Source organism: Eleutherodactylus coqui, chromosome 5 (genome assembly GCF_035609145.1).
Source record: "Eleutherodactylus coqui strain aEleCoq1 chromosome 5, aEleCoq1.hap1, whole genome shotgun sequence".
Classification (NCBI taxonomy): Eukaryota; Metazoa; Chordata; class Amphibia; order Anura; family Eleutherodactylidae; genus Eleutherodactylus; species Eleutherodactylus coqui.
Window position 1 is genome coordinate 268,326,166 of NC_089841.1, and position 6,066 is coordinate 268,332,231.

A 6,066-nucleotide genomic window follows, 5' to 3' on the forward strand; every position below is an offset into this window, starting at 1 on the left:
AGACAGAGGCCTTGCTTCTCAGAGGACCAGCTAAACCCCCGTGGACAACACAATACCCATTTAAGTGGGAAAAACACGCTATACAATACTTGGGAGTACAAATCACAAGAAACCCACTCAAGCTATATAACACAAACATAGAACCTCACATCAAAAAACTAGAAACTACCCTAAACACATGGAAAAATTTCACGATCTCTTTCTTGGGAAGGATAAGCCTAATAAAAATGATAGAATTTCCTCGCTTACTATATATCCTACACTCGCTGCCTATATTTTTAAAACTAAAAGATATAAAAAGAATAAATTACCTATATAGGAACTTCATATGGGGGGGAAAAAGACCGCGTATTGCGCTCAAAGCGCTACAGAAATATAGAGAGAACGGAGGAACTAATTTACCAAACATCAGAGACTACAACCTAGCAGCTCAGGCGCGAATCATCCACGACTGGATTCACGATAAGTCATATTTCACAAACAGACCACTCGAACAGGAAATGGTCGGCGCAACACGACTCCAGAACATCCTTCATCACACATATGCGGAACTCACAGAAAAAACCAAAAAGAATCCTTTGATACTGGTGGCCTGGAAAACATGGAATAAATTGCGCAAAGATAGCCAAACATCGCCACAAACATCACCGTATTTGTCACTAATGAACAACCCCAACTTCCAAGACGGTAACCCCCACAACATATTTGTGGAATGGGAGGCCCAAGGCATACACACTATAGATAAACTATTACACACAAAAGAACGACGAGTCTTAACGCACGACGAAATGAAACAAAAATACCCCGAACTCCGAATTCCACTATTCTCATACCTGCAAGTCAGACATTACATCACAGAACTCATACCACGACTACAAGAACCTGATTGGGTACAAACAGGCGACGCATGGATGACCAGGAAAACGGGTCCGTGGGGCATGATCTCAAAGCTGTACAGGGCAATAAGAAATATGAGAGAGCAGGAGGATATTGATCCGGGGGTGGGCAAATGGGCCACAGACAACCCCGACTTCACACCGACACTGATAATGAAATCTCTAACCTCGGCACATAGGTACCTACCATCGGCTAGGTTCCTGGAGATGAGATTACAAATTGCCCATAGGTCATACCTAACTCCAAGCAGAGGATACCACATAGGAATCTATGATACCCCAAACTGCTTCAAATGTCAAGCACCACACGCAAACCTATACCACAGTTTATGGACATGCCCTTCAATACAGGATTTCTGGACACGAATAGGCGACTACACAAAAACACACCTGACAAATTTTTGCCCACAAGAGCCAACATGGGCAATACTTGGCTACTTAGACCCCGAAATCTATCACTGCTCAAGGGGTGTCAGAAAATTACTGCACTTCATAGCAGCAGGACTGAAAGCCATTTTACAGACATGGAAACAACCAACAGGGCCCCCATTCAGACTGTTCCTGGACAAGCTAGCGTTTCTGTTTCAAATGGATTGGGCAGAAACATCGCTTTTTAAAGAAAAGAAGGTACAAGCCTTCTTCGAAACCTGGGGGAGTTTCATTCAACTATTACCACAAAGGGTAAAGGATAGACTGAGAAACTGCTTCCACTATACTTGCTGGTTCCAGGAACAGGTGGCAATAGGAAACACACCTATTTAGGGTGAAACACAGACCGTGCCGTAGCCGTGCGGGGCCTCCACAAATTTTGCAGATCCTCAACATACAGGTCAGTAGACCAAAAAAGCAAAAATCTGTGGTCAAAGTGGGTCAAAGTTTTGATTTAATGTTTTATTTTATGTTTTATAAAATTAATACAAAAAATGCAGGTTGATACAAGCCATACCTACACAAAGAAAAACCCTGCAAAACTGTGATATCAATGATTGTATGCTTTAACCTGTTTAATAAAGACAAAGTTAAATATATATATACATATTCCTTCTATAGGATGGATGCTACTGATGAGTGGATATATCTATATGTACTATATATATATATATATACTCCTTCTAGGGGAGGCATGTTACTGACAATGTGTGTGCATATCTCCTCCTGAAGGATAGAGGGGGACTGACAGTGACTGTATACAAATATATATATATATCCTCCTGAAGGATGGAGGGAGGGGGGATGTTACTGCAGTGACCGTATACATATATCTTCCCTCTGGGGGGTGGGGAGTTACTGACAGTGACTATATATATATATATATACTCCCTCTGTGTGGGGGGGTGGGGGGAGGATGTTACTGACAGTGACTATATATATATATATACTCCCTCTGTGTGGGGGGGGGGGGAGGATGTTACTGACAGTGACATATATATATAGATATATATATATATATATACTCCCTTTGTGTGTGTGTGGGAGGGGGGAGGATGTTACTGACAGTGACTATATATATATACTCCCTCTGTGTGTGTGGGGGGAGGATGTTACTGACAGTGACATATATATATATATATATATATATATATATATATATATATATACACTCACTCTGTGTGTGGGGGGGGAGGATGTTACTGACAGTGACATATATATATATATATATATACTCCCTCTGTGTGTGTGGGGGGGGGGGGGGGGAGGATGTGACTGACAGTGACTATATATATATACTCCCTCTGTGTGTGTGTGTGTGGGGGGGATGTTACTGACAGTGACATATATAAATATATACTCCCTCTGTATGTGGGGGGGGGGGGGGGAGGATGTTACTGACAGTGACATATATATATACACTCCCTCTGTGTGTGTGGGGGGGTGTTACTGACAGTGACTATATATATATATACTCCCTCTGTGTGGGGGGGTGGGGGGAGGATGTTACTGACAGTGACATATATATATATATATATATATATATATATATATATATATATATACTCCCTCTGTGTGTGTGTGTGTGGGGGGGAGGATGTTACTGACAGTGACATATATATATATATATATATATACACTCCCTCTGTGTGTGGGGGGGGAGGATGTTACTGACAGTGACATATATATATATATATATATATATATATATATATATATACTCCCTCTGTATGTGGGGGGGGGGAGGATGTTACTGACAGTGACATATATATATATATACTCCCTCTGTGTGTGTGTGTGGGGGGGATGTGACTGACAGTGACTATATATATATACTCCCTCTGTGTGTGTGTGTGGGGGGGGGGGGGAGGATGTTACTGACAGTGACATATATATATATATATACTCCCTCTGTGTGTGTGTGTGGGGGGGGAGGATGTGACTGACAGTGACTATATATATATATACACTCCCTCTGTGTGGGGGGAGGATGTTACTGACAGTGACATATATATATATATATACTCCCTCTGTGTGTGTGTGTGTGGGAGGATGTTACTGACAGTGACATATATATATATATATATACACTCCCTCTGTGTGTGTGTGGGGGGGATGTTACTGACAGTGACATATATATATACACTCCCTCTCTGTGTGTGGGGGGGAGATGTTACTGACAGTGACATATATATATATACTCCCTCTGTATGTGTGGGGGGGGGAGATGTTCCTGTGGGTTCTGACCACTTGGTACATTATCTTTCATAGTCCGAGTGACTGAAGACCACCCATCCGCGGGGTCCCCCTCCTCCTCAGTCCGCATTGGTCTGCAGCCCCCCGAGGGCCGCTCTTACGGACCCCTGGGGGCTTCCATCCAGAGCGCCATAATCTGAGGCCTGTCCACAGAACGCGGTGAAGAAGGCGGCACAACAAGCGCCATGACTGGAGGCCGGCAGGATGAAGTGCGAGGCGCTGCGGACGGAGGGGATGGTGAAGACCCCACTAGAATAAGCCCCTCCATATGGAGACCCCAAACCAACAATCTCATATTGATGGAGTATATATTAGAAGATGAAGCCCGGGCGGCAGAGCGGACAACAGGGGGCGCTCAGCGGTCCACCGCAAGTCACAGCGCTTCACCAGGCTGGGCGGCGCTTTCTTATGACGTCAGAAACATTGGCACAATTCTAGCTCCCATGATGCACTGCGGGAGGCGCCGCGCTCCTTGTTCTTGGAATTAAAAGTGAATTTTCTGACAAAAAGATGGCAGATGTGACTGAGAATCCCATAAAGAGGCACAGACTACGGAGCCAGACCGACACTGTGACCGACCTCACTATGAGCTTACAGTTCTCTACCTTATGGACCTTATATACCACCAGCGCCCCCTGCAGGATCGTGCTCGCTTCGGCAGCACATATACTAAAATTGGAACGATACAGAGAAGATTAGCATGGCCCCTGCGCAAGGATGACACGCAAATTCGTGAAGCGTTCCATATTTTACAACTTGTCCTCTTGTTGTTTCCTTTTTGGATCTTCAGTGATGTCCAGAAACGTCCCACGTGACAGAATACTTAACAGCCGGGCGGCAGAATACGTCCTCCGCTGGAGCACTCACAAGAACGTGCGGTTACAGCGTATTACACGAGTTTTGTACCGGTCTGCCACGGGCGGCCATGTTGCCACTCACACATATTGCGCCAAATACGTGCTCAATAAAGATCGCAGCATGTTCTATCTTGGTGGGCATTACGCACGCTTACACACAGCGAGAACGAAATGTCACTGCATGCTTGCTGTGCGAGGGGCAACCATCTCCTGCAGGCGGTACGCTGCCAATTACACCCACGTGAAGCCGCCCTTAGACGTGCAGAATGCCAGGACAGCGAATCCCACAGCACTGCTGCGGAATATTCCGTCCGTGTGAAGTGCCCCGCGGCGGTTCAGTTTATGTCACTTTCATCTAGCCGGTAATGGAAAGCTGAGACCCCTAACTACCATGGGGTTCACTGTTACTATTGGGGCTGATATAGGAGAGACTATTAGTAATAGTGTCCCCTATATGAGCTCCAGTTGTAATAGTATTAGTACTGAGGCCACTGTGTGGGTCACTATTACTACTGAGGTCACAGTGATGGTCACTATTACTACTGATATCACTGTGGTGGTCACTATTACTACCAATGTCACTGTTGGGGACATAATTATTGCCAAGGGCACTGTGGGGTTCAGCAGCATTACTGAGGTCACTGTGGGGGTCACTATTATTACTGAGGGCCACTGTGGGGGTCACTATTACAACTGAGGGCCACTGTGGAGGTCATTATTACTAATGAGGCCACTGCAGGGGTCAGAATTACTACTAAGGCCACTGTGTTGGTCAGCATTAGTACTGAGGCCACTATGGGGGTCACTATTACTACTGAGGCCTCTGTGTGGGACACTATTACTACTAGGGCCACTGTAGGGGACACTATTACTACTGAGGCCACTGTGGGGGACACTATTGCTACTGAGGCCACTGTGGGGGACACTATTACTACTAAGACAACTGTGGAGAACACTATTACTACTGAGGTCCATTGTTGGGGTCAGCATTACTACTGAGGGCCACTGTGGGAGTCACTACTATTACTGAGGCCACTGTGGGGGACACTATTACCACTAAGTGAAACTGTGGAAGACACTATTACTACTAAGGGCTACTGTGGTGATCACTATTACTACTAAGGGTCAATGTGGAGATCACTATTACTATTGAGGCCACTGTGGCAGTTACTATTACTACTGAGGCCACTGTGTCGGTCAGCATTACTAGGGAGGCAAATGTTGGAGTCAGCATTACTACTGACGCCATTGTTGGGGACAATCTTACTACTAAGAGCCAGTGTGGGGGACACTTTTAATTCTGAGGGCCAATGTGGGGAACACTATTACTACGAAGTGCCACTATGGGGGTCAGCATTACTACTAAGGCCCCTGTGGCAGTAAATTACACTACTGAGGCCACTGTGGCAGTCACTATTACTACTGAAGCCACTGTTGGGGTCAGCATTATATTGAGGCCACGGTAGGGGGTCAGCATTACTACTGAGGACATTTGGGAGGATAGTATTACTACTGAGGGCCACTGTGGAGAACACTATTACTACTGAGGTTTATTGTTGGGGTCTGCATTACTACTGAGGCCACTGTGGGGGACACTATTACCACTAAGTGAAACTGTGGAAGACACT

At 45.4% G+C, this 6,066-nt stretch overlaps 1 non-coding gene across 1 annotated transcript; it reads left to right on the top strand.

Moving 5' to 3' along the window:
- Positions 1-4,226: 4,226 nt before the first annotated feature.
- LOC136630952 (U6 spliceosomal RNA) lies at positions 4,227-4,333 on the top strand. Its single transcript, XR_010792957.1, has one exon. It is a non-coding gene; the product is annotated as a U6 spliceosomal RNA (small nuclear RNA).
- The last annotated feature ends 1,733 nt before the right edge of the window (positions 4,334-6,066 follow it).